Below are 17,660 nucleotides of genomic sequence, written 5' to 3' on the forward strand. Positions count from 1 at the left end.
GACTGTGTATGTGTGAGCGGGGGGGGGGGAAATTTTTAGGGAGTCAGTTTTTATTCCGTACAAATAAGCAATGGGGCCTGGAATTTATTCAGTTGTGCCCTGAAATCCAACGGGTGTTCCCTCCTTTATAGGCCTTGCCATGAGTCCTGTAAGTAAATTAGGGCCGCAATGGGTATGTTTCTGAACACGGGACAAACGGGGGTATCCATTTGGGGGTGAATGTCTTCATTCCTATGTACCCTGTACAAAAAAACAGTTTTTAAAGTTAAAAAAGTGCCAAAAAAATTGAAAATCATAACTTTTTCCTTCTGCTTTGCTTAGATTCATTCAAATACTGTGGGGTCAAAATATGCAGTACACCCCTAGATGAATTTGTTAAGGGGTCTAGTTTTCAAAATGGGGTCATTTGAGGGGGTTTTCCATAGTTTTGGCCACTCAATGGCTCTATAAGTGGGCGATGGGGCCTGGAATTTATTCAGTTGTACACTGAAATCCAACGGGTATTCCTTTCATTGTAGGCCTAGCCATGTGTCCTGTAAGTAGATTAGGGTCACAATGGTTATGTTTCTGAACACGGGACAAACAGGGGTATCCATTTTGGGGTGAAAGTCTTCATTTATACATGTGATGTACAAAAAAAAGCTGTTTTTAAATTGATGCAATAGCCCAAAAAATGAAAATCGTAATTTTTTCTTATTGCTTTGCTTAGATCTATTCAAAACTTGTAGGGTTAAAATACACAGTACACCCCTAGATAAATTCGTTAAGGGGTCTAGTTTTCAAAATGGGTCATCTGTGGGGGTTCTCTATGGTTTTGGGCGCTCAAGAACTCTACAAGTGGGCAATGGGGCCTAAAAGGACTTCAAGCAAAATCTATGTTCTGAAAGCCACTGACTACTCCTTTCATTTTGGGCCCTGTTGTGCATCCAGACATAAGATTAGGGCCACAATGGGTATGTCTCTGAACACGGGACATACAGGGGTATCCATTTTTGGGTGCAAGTCTTCATTCATATGTGTGCTGTACAAAAAAAGCTGTTTTTAAAATGACAGAATTGCCAAAAAAACGAAAATCACAATTTTTTCCTTTTGCTTGGCTTGAATTCATTCAAAAACTGTGGGGTCAAAATATGCAGTACACCCCTAGATAAATTCCTTAAGGGCTCTAGTTGTCAAAATGGGGTCATTTGTGGGGGTTTTCTATGCTTTTGGGCACTCAAGAACTCGCATGTGTGCTATGGGGCCTAAAAGGACTTCAAGCAAAATTTCTGTTTCGAAAGACACTGACTACTCCTTTCATTTTGGGCCCCGTTGTGGACTCAGATATAACATTAGTGCCTCACTGGGTATATTTCTGAACACGGGAGAAACAGGGGTATCCATTTTGGGGTGTAAATCCTCATTTTCATGTAAACTATAGGAAAAAAATATGAAATTTAACTTTTTCTCCTCTAAATTGAATTAATTCCTGAAAAAAAAACTGTGGGGTCAAAATACTCATGACACCCCTCAGTGAATACACTACGGGATGTAATTTTTAAAATGGGGTCATTGGTGGGGGTATCTATTATTCTGACACTCATGAGCCTTTCCAATCTTGGCTTGGTGCAGGAAAACAAAGTGTTCCTTAAAATGCTGAAAAGTCATATTAAATTTGTACGTCTCCTAAATGGTTAAAAAAACGAAAGTTTTTCCGATGTGTGCCCAAAATAAAGTAAACGGGTGGAAATATATATCTTAGCAAAAATTTCTATATTATGTTTGCACATATTTAAGATATTGCAGTTGGAAACGTGAAAAAATGACGATTTTTTCAAAATTTTCCCAATTTTGGCGCTTTTAATAAATAGACGCAAATTCTATCGGTCTATTTTTTCCACCTAAATGAAGTACAACATGTGGCGAAAAAACAATGTCAGAATCACTTGGATATGCAAAACCTTTCTGGTGTTTTTCCATGTTAAAGTGACACATCAGATTTGCAAAATTTGGCCTGGTCATTAAGGCACAAACAGGCTTGGTCACTAAGGGGTTAATATAAGTCGTATGATAGGACATCAAGTATAAATATTTGGCGGGTGTGCACAGTTAAATGCAACGTACAAGAATGTGCTTCACGTCCAAAATGTGTTTATTTCTTTCTATGTCACACCTTTGGGTTTTTAATTTGCCCAGGATAAGGTATTTGCCTACAATCGACGGAGTTGGATTTTTTTCTCTTTTTGGACATATTCCCTGGCTACGTGCGATGCAAGCTCCGGGCAGTGTGAACACAACCATAGGTGGTAAACTGGTTGCTATTATTTTCTGAATCGGAATAAATTCCGATATCATCGTCAACAATCTCGTGACTATAAATTATAATATTAGTACACTCAAAAAAGGTGTATTGTCTACATTTTATATCTCTACTATCATTACTATTTGCTATTGTTACTTTTAGACTTTTTCTTTAGTTGTTTCCCTGTAAATTCTTGGTATACCCTGTACAACTGCCCTATTTCTAAGGCCAGATTGTAATTATTACCCTGGTTGGTGTTCCCAAACATCTCCAACAAGACACTGCCTCATAACACTACCGCCAGGTTTCTTAATGGGGTTGTCCCGCGCCGAAACGGGTTTTGTTTTTTTTTTCAACCCCCCCCCCCGTTCGGTGCGAGACAACCCCGATGCAGGGACGTAAAAAAAAAAACCGCTCAGCGCTTACCTTAATCCCCGCGCTCCGGTGACTTCTATACTTACCGGTGAAGATGGCTGCCGGGATCCTCTTCCTCCGTGGACCGCAGCTCTTCTGTGCGGTCCATTGCCGATTCCAGCCTCCTGATTGGCTGGAATCGGCACGTGACGGGGCGGAGCTACACGAAGCCGGCATTCTGCACGAGCGGCCCCATTGAAGACAGGAGAAGACCCGGACTGCGCAAGCGCGGCTAATTTGGCCATCGGAGGCCGAAAATTAGTCGGCACCATGGAGACGAGGACGCCAGCAACGGAGCAGGTAAGTATAAAACTTTTGATAACTTCTGTATGGCTCATAATTAATGCACAATGTACATTACAAAGTGCATTAATATGGCCATACAGAAGTGTATAGACCCACTTGCTGCCGCGGGACAACCCCTTTAACTGGCAACGCGCTACAATCTGCATAGATTGTGGTCTTTTGGTCAGTGTTTATATTGCCCACAATAGAAAGAATGCTTTGGTTTTTTTTTAGATGCTTCTGTAGATGCGGATAAAACATCTGCTCTGCAGTTAGTGCTTCAAAATTACCAGATTCTTGTCAATATAGGGAGGAGATAAGTGATATTCTTCTATTTTTACTATGGTAGGATTTTATGGGAAATAAGTTTACTATGCTTTACTCTGTATATTATGGGCACTGCTGACAGCATTTCCCTAATATACAGTATATAAAATTGCTGACTTGTTGACCTATTATACTTAATAATGTAAGTGAGCAAACTGAACCTATAGAACCCGAATTTGGGTCAAACTTTGTTAAAAATCGGGTTTGACGGGAAACCGAACCTGAAGCAGTTTATTTCTGCTAAACTGAAATAAAATTTATAAAAAACCCTAAAACAATAAGTAAACACTGTCTAAGAGCTCAAGTAAAAGGAGGTTGTTTTTTGAGGCAGCATGGTGGTTCGGTAGTTACTGCTGTTGTCTTGCAGCACTGGAGTGCTAGGTTGAAATCTGGCTGAGGACAATATCTGTGTGCAGTTTTTCACAGCCCATGGAAATGCTGCCCTTGGTGACATTTGAACCTAGCGACGGAAAGCCACCACCTTCTCATTTAGTAGGAGTTTTTATGAATTTCCGTTTTGGTTTGAACTAATTCGGACTGAAGCAAAGTTTTTGATGATATTCACCGAAACAAACTTTTGAAAAGTTTGCTCATCTCTACTTATTAACATTATAATGTTACACTTTATATTAAATGTTGCTAATGTTTTCTAAACATATGATAACCAGACTCTTTGAGGTTCATTTGTGTTCTTTTGAGCTGTTGGAAAAATTTTGTCTGTGATTTTTTATTACGTTGTCAGGAAAAAAAGGGATTCAGAGTTTAAAGGAGATGTCTCGAGAAAGCAGTGAATTTTTTTTTTGCCCAGTCCCCCTAATTAAGCATACATTACTAAGCCCCCCTGTAAATGACTTTTCTAGCTGGTTTGTACTTACCGTTCCAGCGTTTCAGCAACTTATAAAAGTTTCCCCAAAATGGCCACCGGCTTTTTCCCGTCGCTTGCTGTAGCCCAACGTGCGCGCTCCCGAGACGCTGCCAGCTGTGTCTCCATGACAACACGGCACCCCGCAGCCGCCGACCGGACCCCTGGAGTGAACGCCGCCGACCAGTCACCCACCGCCAGGCAGCAGGTAACCGGCGCAGCCCCCGGCCCCCCCACGCTAGACCCGGCTCCCCCGCGCTACCCCCCGGCTCCCCAGCGCTACCGCCCCGGCTCCCCAGCGCTAGACCCTGACAGACGAAGGCCCCCTCGGCCCAGCGCTAGGCCCCGGAGCCCAGCGCTAAGCCCCAGAGCCCAGCGCTAGGCCCCGGAGTCCAGCGCTAGGTTCCGGAGCCCAGCGCTGGGCTCCGGAACCTAGCGCTGGGCTCCGGAACCTAGCGCTGGGCTCCGGGGCCTACCGCTGTGGCCCGGGACCTTCACCTGTTAGTGAAGATCACCCCCCGACCCATCACTTACCTGGGCGGCTTCTCGGGACAGCTGGGCGGCTTCTCCGCTGGGCAGCTCCAGTTTCTGCACCTTCCTCTAACAGAGGATGGTACAGAATGGCCGCTCCAGCGCGCTCCCGAGCAGTGACAGCTCGTCTGCGCATGCGCAGAAGAGCTGTAGCGGGGAGCACACTGAAGCGGCTCGTGCTGAAAGGAGAAGACCGGACTGCGCAAGCGCGTCTAAAAAAGCAAGCTGCCAGCGAATTTAGACGGTACCATGGAGACGGGGACGCTAGCAACGGAGCAGGTAAGTGAATAACTTCTGTATGGCTCATATTTAATGCACGATGTATATTACAAAGTGCATTAATATGGCCATACAGAAGTGTATACCCCCACTTGCTTTTGCGAGACCTCCCCTTTAACAAATATGACTACCACTGCTTGACCAATACATTTCATTCCAATCAATATAGAACATCTTAGTATATACACAGGATTTAACATTCTAAGAAATTGAGCAAATAGCTTAAGTTATACATGGAAACATAATGCAGTACCTATGATTGTACACTAAGTGGCACTGCTGCTACACTGAAGTTAAAATTCTGATGTATTCACAATACTTAATAAAATCTACATACTCATTGCCTATTGAAATGTAACATGACTGGAACACTACACATAATTTGAGAAATCATATATTAAAAAGAAATCATCTTAATCTGAGTTTAAAACATTAACTTTTACTATAATAAACAATAGTAGTCTCGTCACATACTGAAAACACTCAAATATCACATCCATAAATAAATCTGTAATCGTTAAGGCTTATGCACAACACTATTTTACAACTCCATTTTGTATAGAGCCATAATAGCGCTGTCATTGAGGTCTCTACTACGCCAATTTTATATGGAGGCATATATAGGTTTTCCTGTTGTATTTTATACTGATCTAATAGAGAAAAAAAATTGTTGGAAACTATATGTATGAAGCTTCCCCCAGAAACATTGTTACTGGGGGAGAATATCTCCATACATGTCTGTATGGAAGGACATGTTATCCGTACAATTCCATATGAATCAGCCCTACAGCTTTTCTGCACTGCGGTGTAGTTATGGAGTTTAGAACATTTCAGACACCATGACTCACATCCATTTAGCCACAAACACATTGCTGAGGTTGGACAACAATAATAGCTATAAGGATTGTCATGCTGTTAGCATTGCAATGTGTAACTGTCCTTTGTGATGGGGTTGTGGTCAGAGATCCATAGAGGCCAATACATTTTCTCCAGATCAAACACTATAAAGTCTTTTTGTCTGTATCTGGCCCTTTGTTCACATGAAAATCATTAAAAAGGAAGGAAATTTCCTCGAACCGCCAGCAAAATGTTGAAGAAACACAATACGTGATTATGCATGCTGCAGTATTTGGGTCTATTTTAGTCATTTTTAGTAATTCAATAGAGAAGACAATGATATAATTTACTAAGGAATCTCAGTATAGTAGCAGCACTGGAAATAAATCTTAATACCTGAAATATGTTTTTACTTTATTTGTAAAAGTGTAGGTTCACTTGCTTCTGAAACCTATATGGTAACCCCTACCCAACCGCCTAATGTAATTATACGTAGGCTATCAGCGTGCCAATTTGCTGAGCTGCCATTGTCAAAAGAAATCAGGCACCTATAAGGAGTTATCATTTTGCTGCAAAACTCCGCATGCAGTTCCATCTCAGGCAGATATGTAAATGATTAGAGCTGCGTGTGATTAGATGAACTGTCTTGTCACCTGAGGCCATAAAAGTGGTTGCACCTTTGGCCTATAAAAGGCTCTCAGAGGCTCCTTGTGTGCAGTGACCTCTTCTTCCACTTGTGTAGAGCTTGTTGACTACTAGACGCCTCTACGATGCAATCAATAAGATTTCACCCAGTTACCAGAGTCTTAGAGGGGGCACATTATTGGAATGCGAGAAGCTAGATGGTCGTATTGATGAGTTGCCCGCCACCTGGGCCGTTCTGACCAGACTGTTAGAAGGTGTTGAGGATGCCTTCAACAGTCCACCAGTAAGTAGGATTGTCTGATCCAACTGTTTCATTGTCTACCTTTCAGAGACCGGTGGCACTATTGTTAAAGGCCCCTGTGTCTACGGAACCATTTCCAGGTGTACAACTGAAGAAAATTTGGTCTCACAGCTCCCATTAAGATCATAGAAAGGGAAATATCATACCGACAGAAAAAAAAAAATATCACAGAAAGCGGCCGCACTGCATGGTATTGATAAATACTGATAAATGCAAAGGTAGTAGCTGATATTTTGGCCAAAATACGAGAGCCCACAACCTTCATCACAAGTCCTCGTTTATTGTAGGCCCCTACTCTAACATTAAGTTAGAATTACAGAAAGGAAAATATCATACAGACAAAAAAAAAATCACAGAAATCGGCCATATACTCACTGATATGCTGATACAAGAGAGCAGGCATATACACCAAGTAACTCCCAACATGCAGACAGCCAGACTGCTAAACGGAGGAGCAAGAAACACCTAGGAGGACACTGTGGAATCAGCAACTCACAAACCCTCCTTAATATTGACAGGGTGGCTGATTATTTTTTATCCCTGCACAGAAGAGTAGATACAGCATGTCAAACCACATGATAGCATATCAGTGCATATATAGCCGGCAATGGCACCCATTATGTGTACTGTCTTTGACACCCACCCATGGTCTTCTCAGTGGTGTCAAGAACAACAAAACTAGACTGATATGAAGTAGAACCAGGTTGTCTTCAGTGAAAAATCCAGTGTTAGGTTGTGCTGCTGCAGTTTGTTGTTCTACAGGGTTCCAGGAGCACACCTGCACAGGTGAGGGTTAATTGAGCTGGCTGAGTATGATTGTTCTGGTCAGCCAATCCCCTAGGCTAGAGTAGGGACAGCAATACACGAGGAGCCTTGTAGCGATCTTGCAGCTTAAGTTCATTGGCCAATGTACAAACGAATCCCTTGCTTTTATATTCAGCGTTATCATCTGCTTTAGTGTGCGGGGCTGTGTGGTAAGTGAGTTTGTGCATTAGGTTTGTCTGTACTTGTCCTGGTTCAGTGTACCACCTATTCTGAGAGAGCCAGGACTGAGGTTTCAGAATGGGGCCGCCTTTATTGAGGCGACTGCTCTGCTTCTTACGTAGGGTATCACATAGAGGCAGTACAACAGCGTACTAGGGCCTCCCTTCATGGGGTCAGTTTTCCGCAATAACATCCTTTTGCTCTGATATTGTAGTCACTTACTTATGCCTCTTTCATACGGGCAACAGTAATATTGCCACGAGAAAATCACAGCGATATTGTATCAGTGTTCTGTGCAATATTGCTGCGATTTCTAGCAGTGATATCATGATTTTGTGTCACTACAAAGTCGCACGTGGTGCTACAAAGTCATGCGACTTCGTAGCAATAATTTGCAGGGATTTTCAGGGGGCTTGAAATATAAGCCCTACTGCAAAAATAAGCTCTGACTGCATCCAGATTTTCAAAAAAACAGCCGCTGTCAGGTCCACCACGCATCTCCTCTTCAGCCCCGGCAGACTTGCTTGTAGTTTTTAGCAAGCGCGTCCTGGCTTGGAGGTTCAAAATCCCCCCTCCAGGAAGCGCTGGCTGTAATTGGTTCCCGAGTGCCATGGCTCAGCCAATCAAAGCCAGTACTCGATGAACCAATCACAGCCATTCAATGCAATGAAGAACTTCCCACTGTAAAAGTTGCATCGTTTTCGTGCAGTGCTATGCAATGCAACAAAAAAAGTCAGGCTAAATAGGGAAACTTGGGCTACAAAACCTCGTAAATTGCGGCAATATTTAGCAACTAACATTTTTTTTTCTTGCAATGTAGCAGGCTACATAATATCACTAATGCGAAGGAACCTATCAGAAAGCATGGGCTTCACATACATGCGATTTGTAGCATTCTAGCATTGCGAGAAAATCATGTGATTTTGTCACCCATATGAAACTGGCCTTATATCAAAGTTACAAAAACACTGAGAAAGCTTTAACTTTATTCCAACAACTACTTCTAAGGCCCCCTGCACACGACAGAGCCAGATTCCACATGCAGAATCCCACAGTGCAATCCGGCTCTGGCAGCAGCGCCATCTTTTCTGTACTGTGGATCGACCCAGCGGCTCATTGTCACACATGTACAGTACAGTATTTTTTTTTCAAATTTTTTTTCTTGCACCGTCGCAATGTTCATTGCGGACGGGCCACAGGTCGGACGGCTTCCCTTAACTTCAATAGAAGCTGTCCATGTGAAGCCCGCATGGAAAAGGGGTACGCTGCAATTTTTCCTACGCGAGTGGAAATCGCAATTGAGTTCCGCTCATGTGTAGGAAGCAGCAGATCTCCATAGAAAGTAACGGACAGTATTTGCTACAGATTCGCGGTGCGGACGCTGACCACGGATTCCGCAGCAAGCATCCACCCGTGTGCAGGAGGCCTTAGGAAGGGATTTTATTTGACAATGTGTGTATTTTCACAGCCATAACTGGCTTCCAGCTTCACTGAAGTATCAGTTTTGACTGTAACTGCTGTGCTGACTTAGGGACCTGAATAGGTCAGGTCCAGATAATGGTACTTGGATCAGACTGTGAGTTTAACCCCTTAGTGGCCAAGCCTGTTTGCACCTTAATGACCAGGCCAAATTTTGGAAATCTGAAATCTGTCACTTTAACAGGGAATAACACTGTAAAGGTTTTGCATATCCAAGTGATTCTGACATTGTTTTTTTGCCACGTATTGTACTTCATTTCACTTAAAAATAGGCCAATATAATTTGTGTATATTTATTAAAAGTGCCAAAATTGGGAAAATTTTGAAAAAATCTTAATTTTTTCAGATTTTCAACTGCAATATCTCAAATATGTACAAACATAAATATAGAATTTTGATGAGATTTCCATTAGTTTAGTTTATTCTGGATGCACATTGGAAAAACTTTCATTTTTTCTAACCATTTAGGAGACATACAAATTTAACATTACTTGTTAACATTACTATTTTGAGGAACACTTTATTTTCCTGCACCAAGCCAAGATTGCAAAAGCTCGTAGATGTCAGAATGATAAAACCCCCCACAAATGACCCCATTTTAAAAACTACACCCCTTAATGTATTCACTGAGGGGTGTCATGAGTATTTTGACCCCACAGTTTCTTTTCAGGAATTAATGCAATTTAGATGAGAAAAACTAAAATTTCATATTTTTGCAAAAATGTTATTTTAAGGACAGGATTTTTTTATATAGTGCATAAGAAAATGAGGATTTGCTCCTCAAAATGGATTCCCCTGTTTGTCCTGTGTTCAGAAACATACCCATTGTGACCCTAATCTTCTGTCCGTATGCGCAATGGGGCCCAAAATGAAAGGAGCAGCCAGTGGCTTTCAGAACAGACATTTTACTTGAAGGTGTTTTAGGCCCTATTGCTCACTTGTAGAGCCCTTGAGCAGCCACAACGATAAAGAACCCCCACAAATGACCCTGTTTTTGAAACTAAACCCATTAACGAATTCATCTAGGGGTGTACTGCGTATTTTGACCCCACAGTTTTTGAATATAAGTCACCGTGACAGGCAAATATCCCAATTATTATACAGCAACTAAATCACCGATGGGAACCACTAATAAATAAAAGATAACTTTTATTAACTTTATTATAAAAATGCGCGATCAAAAAACTATAAAATAGTGCCTCTTATTCCATAAAACAGCACTAATGTATTTTTATGCCTAAAGTATTTTATAGTTGTGTCCTCATAACACCATTGGCACTGGAGATCGTCTTCCTCCCACTTGAGTCCATACAAGGTAAATCTAGTATCTGGTGTAGATTATATTCTAATATGGTAGTCTCATATGGTAGACACCTGATCTATCACCAAAAAATATTAATCTTGTTTGATTAATAACCAGCGGTTTGTGGAATGGTATAATTCAAACACACTGCAGTCAAACACTAAGACTATTCACACCAGGTCAGGTTTGAAATTTTTGGACACTAAAATCCAGACACTATATATCCTGGTGCTGCGCTATTGTTTAGGATAAAGCGCTGTATTCACCACTTCGATATAAATGTCCAATGTTTGTTCACTTATATAGGGGTGCAGATCTTCACACAATTAAATAACGTGTGGACCTACAATGACCCTATATTTGCTGTGCTCTATGGACTAATTGAGCGAACATGTCCTTTATGGACTAAGTGAATTACACCCTCTCACGATATACAAGCCTCTAGAAGACTAAGGGGCCGTCCCGCCCACTCAATGTACGTCACCTGACGTGTATCACGTGGCGCACAATACGCCCATTTACATATTACCCTTTCCAAGCGAGGCCTGGCCAAGTCCAACTGCCTCGCCATCAAAGGAATAGATAGTCATCTCCCCTAGTGTATCCGCATAAGCGAAGGACTCATCGCATTATGCGGCAGCCTGCGCATCATACAGAAGTCCTCAATTAAATGTTCACATACACAGTTGCCCCAGAGATTCGGATATTACAACTTGTAACCCCATATTGGCTCCCCAATTTTTCTGCTTTTGCTATATCCACTTATCTCATCTTATTGTACTTACTCGGGAGACCCCAGAAATAGACTCATCTACATAAGGAGAGTATACTAGTCCCCAACCGCATATATCTTAGGCTTTTATTAAATATTAATGTCTCCCTTAATCACATATCCATTCCTCAGAGTAAATTGCGGATCTACAATCACAAGATTGGTTAATCATATGCCGACCAGTGAGAATTGTCGGCATTACACACAATAAGCCCAAAGGTCTCAGTATAATTCTACTTCCAACTACATGCATTAGGGTATATACATATAGATATCTAGCCGAGGGGTACCAACAGACTGTGCAACACATGAGGAGGACTGACTTTAGCAATGAATATATTTATTAAATCACTTCCAAGAATATACTAAGAGAATAGGCTTTATCCATTATTTCACAACCAAAAGTAATCCGGGCTGGATAACACAGGCCTGTCAATTCTATTGAATAGAGGTCCAAAGGCTTCACATGCGCAAAATAAGTCCCTATCAAGGTATGCTCCATCTTAATTCAGATACCTGCAATAGAAAGACAAAAAAAACTCTATTACACATATATCCAGGGAAAATGGGTCAGCAGGAAGCAAAAGTTTCACTGAAATGCAAAACTGTTGTACTCAAGATTTAAGCCAGATAGTGTCAGAGTATCCAAATTAAAAATCCAACTGGCTTCCTTTCTTTTTAATATTTTAATTCGGTCACCGCCACGTATATTCTCAGGGACGTGGTCTATGACCCTGAACCTAAGTTGACTGATACTGTGCCCCAAGGCCAAAAAGTGCTTAGGGATAGGCAACATTGTGTTCTTAGTTCTAATCGTGCGCTTATGTTTCGTGATCCTAGAGCGGGTCTCTTGAATCGTCTCGCCCACATAATACAGGCCACATGGGCATGATATTAAGTATACAACATAAGAGGACTGACAAGTATATCTGTGCTTTATGTGAAAGACTTTCCCCGTCCTAGGATGGTTAAACGTGTTGCCCCTGCTCATATTGCTGCAACAAGTGCAGCTGAGACAGGGGAAATTCCCTTTCTTAGTTAGAAGAAGGGTACGTTGGCTCGGGGGACTGACATCAGGTAAGTAAGATTGCACTAATTGGTCTTTAAGATTTTGACCACGCCGGTCCGCCGTTATAGGGAGCAAAAGGAACTCAGGAATATTTATGCTACCCCTCGATAATAGTGGCCAATGTTTCCTAATAATTCTCATCACTTGGTCACTTATAGGGCTATAAATTGGTATGAATGGAATACGGGCATTGTTTGTTTCTCTACTCTTAGGGATCAATAATTGTTCACGTGGAAGCGATCGAACATTATCTACAAGTGGTGCCAGCAACTCACACGGGTAACCTCTTGCTACGAATTTGGAGCACATTTGCTCCAATCTCTCATCAATCTTGTCATTACAGACTATCCGTCTTACCCGGAGAAGCTGGCTCCAAGGTAGAGATTTGATGGTTCTTCTCGGATGAAAACTATTAAATACCAACAGGTTATTTTTATCTGTGACCTTGGAAAAAAGATCAGTCTCTAATGTGTCACCATTCTTTATAATTAACACATCCAAAAATTGAAGTTCCGTTTTTGATGTTGACATTGTGAAATTAAGTTCCGGAAGGACCCCATTTAGCTCATTATGGAACAATACCAACTCATCTTCTGGACCATCCCACAACATAAAAACATTGTCAATATACCTCCACCATCCACGCACATGGTGCCAGGATGGGGAGGTATATATCTTTGTTCTCTCAATATGGTTCATGAAAATTACGGCATATGTTGGGGCCACATTTGACCCCATTGTGGTGCCGCAACATTGCCGGTAGAAGACAATATCAAAGATGAAAAAAATTATTCATTAAGATAAACTCGAGCAATGTAAGAATGAATTGGATAGTCCTATTATCCCAGGCGGAATCTATTAGGTATTCACGAACCGCCTCCAACACTTTCTCGTGAGAGATAATGGTGAATAGCGAAACTATATCTAGTGATACTAGTATCGTTTGTTCACTGACTCTTACTTCTTTTATTTTATTCAAAAAGTCACTAGTATCACGTATGTATGATTTGTCATTTGTAGCAAAAACTCTCAACACTCTGTCTAGGAAGCGGGATATTGTATTAAAGAGGGAGTCTCTCCCGGAAATGATCGGTCTTCCCGGGGGATTCTCCAAGTTCCTATGAATCTTCGGCAAAACATAAATAGTGGGCGTAATCGGATGTAATACTAACAAAAAGTTGGCTAGTTGCTGATCAATAATCGCGTTCTCAACTGCCTCTTTGATCAAAATACGCAGTTGCATCTGAAAACGTAGGGTGGGGTCAGATCTTAGTCGTTCATATGTTTTGGGATCGCACAACTGGCGCTGGATCTCATTAATGTATTTGTTCCTATCCATAACGACAATGGCCCCACCCTTATCTGCCGGTTTAATTACCACTGATTTATTCTTGCTCAAGTTCTTAAATGCTATGATCTCATCCTTACTCATGTTTGATCTGCATGGTTTGCATAGCTTATGGGATCTTAAGTGGCCAACATCTTGTTTCACAAATTTACAGAAAAAAATGCTTTCAATCTCAAACGCCTCATAAAGGCGTTTAAATCAACATCTAGCTTAAACCAATTTATCATTGGCTTAGGGCAAAAGGTTAAGCCTCTTCACAACACTGAAACTTCTAAATCAGACAATTTTAGAGACAAAATATTTACAACCAAGGAATGATCATACATTACGGAATCCTTTTGGTAGTAGCTCAAGTCTGTATGATATCTTTTGCGTGTCCTGTTGTGTTTCCGCCCACCTCTCCGGATTCCAATCTGTTGCATGTATTTATCCGCACCTTCATGGGGGGGGGGGGGGGGCGCTGGTCCAAAAAAAGTGCATCGTTGATGGATCGTTCCGTACCTTGCTTAGATAAATCATCTGTCGAGTCAGACCCAACCGAAGTAAACCCAAAATCGCCTTTTCGTTTATGACCTCCCATCCGTCCCAGACGAGGGTGTCTCCTAGAAGCTGTGCCATTGTTGTAATTGCTGCGTGCATATTGCCAGCTGTAAACTCTATTGTTCTTATAATCTTCGGCATCTCTGTACCATTTAGTCCTCTTTGTTGCTTCAATGTCCTCCTGATATTTCTTAAGGGATGCATCAATCTTTGTTATATAAGTTTGCCAATTCGTTTCATCCATTTGTTGTGTCTATTGCGATTCAAGGTTTTTGATTTTGTCACGACTCTTTTTCACTTCCAAGCATAGATATTCAATGTTGAGAAGCATGAGATCAAACGAACATTTATTAATAATCCCCTCAAATTTAGCACAAAAGCTGGAATTGTCTGATAACAGTGTTGGTCTCATACTGGAGCGTAAGCCACGTGGGATTCTTCTTACTTGATAATACTCATATAGAGTTGCCATATGAAGGTTATAGGATAACATATGTCTGCGTTCGGATTCAAAATGCGTCTGTAATACAGCTGTGGAAGGAGTACACAAAAAAGAAGTATCCACAGTCACTTCAGATAAAATCTTAGCTTCCTCTGCCTCTGAAAACATAAATGACGTAGAGGCTCCTGGTGCACCATCCGCCAGGCCAGAAAACAATGATGAATGACCCCCTGGGGGTGCTCGCTGAGATGGATCCATCAGTACACGCAAAAAGGAAAGGTATCAGCAGCACTCACCACCACCTGTCCGGGGGGTCCTTGTTCTAAATGAATGATATGCACGCCCAACCGGGATCAGATCCAAATCCCTTGTAGATACAGATAATTAATGAAGACGCGTCAGCCAGCAAGTTATCGGTGCAAATTACTTTATGTATCCATCGGAATACAGGCATACATGCACTGGCACCGGCGTCAGGTCCGGGGAGGACGAGAACGCCGCCGGACATCGCGGAGGATGGGGGTGAGTATTCTCAGCTCCCCTTACAGATCCAATCAGTAAGGAGAGCTGAAACTTTAACTTATATTTACTTCTCATTCACTTTAATGTGATCGTGTGACTGGGGAAGGGGGGTCCTGTGGCCCAGGATGACAGTTCCAGGATGTCAGCTCCCTCCGTCCTGCAGGGTTTTAATCCCCAGAGAAAGCATGTTTTTTACGTCCTCAGGGATTAAAGCTCAGCAGGCCAAGACAAAAAAACACTATGGGCTGGTCACTAAAGGGTTAATCCATCCCATGCCGTAGGAAAAGCCACAATCAACTGGTCTTTGCAGCACAGGAGCGATCACCTGTTACAGTTATCACAAGAGCTGCTTTCTCATTCAGTTTGTTGCTAGGAAATCCCTGTGACTTCAGTAATGATATCATAGGGATTCCATTTGCATACGATGTGCACCCACTCTGCATTCTGTGACTTCAGATCACTGCTAACAGCGATCTAATGGACTGTTACCAGTGCTCTGTATGAGGGAACAGCAGGAACACATAGCTAATATGTGCCAGCTAACCTGTGACTCCATAGCGGGAAAGTGTGCAGAAAAAAATAATATAAATAAATAAAATGTGAAAAAAGCTGCAGTGACAGTGAACATTGCACATCCTGCAAAATAATCTACCTCACCATGTATTGTAAAAATTGGAAAAATCAGCACATCATAAAATTGAAAGAACTTTATTTTAGTCCATAAAAAGACAAATAAGCAGACAGACCCCCAGCGAATCCCTGCAGGTTTGAAAGATGTAAGCTATCACATATGGATAGTTGATAAAAGTCTGGTGTGAGACAACGCCTTTAATAGTAAGACTTCCTCTGGCCCCACTTATTAGTAGGACCCCCTGGATGCCCCTACCTAGTAATAGAATGCTCTGGGTGTCCTCATTTACTAATAGGACCAGGCCCTTACTGGGATTAAAATTTAGCCCTGGCACACAAGCCCCACCAGCCCTCTCCATATTGCAGAATAATAGCAGTGTACAATGCATGCTGCAGCAAATTGTGCTTGAGGCCAAACACAACATTAAATATCAGCAGTGCTAATTACCATAATGCTAACAGTATTCCTATCTCATCTTTTAATGCGCGAGATGGAAAACTTAGACCTTTGTTTAAGACCACCTATTGGAAACAGCCGGTCATTTCAGCTGTGCTATACTGAGGATGGTACAAAATGCAGCACTGTCTATTCCATGACAATTTTTTTCTCCATAGGCTTCTCTAAAGAGATTAAATAAAGTTGGCAAATCAGATAAAATACACACATTTACTGCTTATTTGGAGTAATGCCTAACATGCACCCTTTTGAGCTTCAAGAACACTTCTGGCACTCTGCTAAAAAATGTGGACAGTCACCAACCATCTATGAATTTCTGGACAATCAATTAAACAGGGAACCTCTGGACAATGCGTATAATAAAAAATATAGAGGAGTCCATGATTTAAGCTGGAGGAATTTGTGCAATTGTAATTGTCATCATTAAATGCTGCTGTCATTTTCATATTAGTATTCTATAAACACGTGTGACTCAGCATCCTTATTATTCATTTTGTTTTCCAAGTTGTAAAAAGATTGTCATTCTATGATTTTTGGCTACGTTGACCAGAAATAAAAAACAGGGATTTGGGAATCCTGATCATTAGACTCTCAATGATTGTGGTTCTAATCATTGATCTTCCAAACACTGAGGAAACCAAAAAGAGCCCCGTAGCAGTTTTCTCCCTGTACCTTGATGCATAAAAGTTACCAGTTAGAAGCTTCATTTCATACATGATGCAACCCACAACCAATAGCTCAGTTTGTATTTGATCTATGTTATGATCAGAAGGAGATCTTTTGGTGCGTTAGCTCCTGTTTTTGAAGTACATTGTTGGGCAGTTGCCATGCAACAGTTTGCCCAGACAACCCTTTAATACAGAAGTATTGTGTTTAGAGATGAGCAAGCGTACTCGTTTAGGGCGATTTCGCAATCGAGCATCGCTTTTTTTGAGTAACTAACTACTCGAGCGAAAAGATTCGGGGGGCGCTGGGGGGCGGGGAGCGGCGTGGTGGAGCGGGGGGTAGCAGTGGGGAACAGGGGTGATCTCTCTCTCTCTCTCCCCCCCCCCCCACTCCCCTCTGCAACCCCCCGCTCACTCCCGGAGCCCCCCGAATCTTTTCGCTTGAGTAGTCAGTTACTCAAAAAAAGCGATGCTCGATTGTGAAATCGCCCTGAACGAGTACGTTCACTCATCTCTAATTGTGTTGTATTATATGAGTAATCAAAAGATCGCACAGTTAATTCCCATAGCAGGACTAAAAAAAATTGTCAAAAAATAAAATTAAAATGGTCTAAAATAAATAAGAAATAAATCCAATTTCCCCATGAAAAATATATGCATAGTGCTAAAATAGTAGAATAAATAAAA

Source organism: Eleutherodactylus coqui, chromosome 1 (genome assembly GCF_035609145.1).
Source record: "Eleutherodactylus coqui strain aEleCoq1 chromosome 1, aEleCoq1.hap1, whole genome shotgun sequence".
Classification (NCBI taxonomy): domain Eukaryota; kingdom Metazoa; phylum Chordata; class Amphibia; order Anura; family Eleutherodactylidae; genus Eleutherodactylus; species Eleutherodactylus coqui.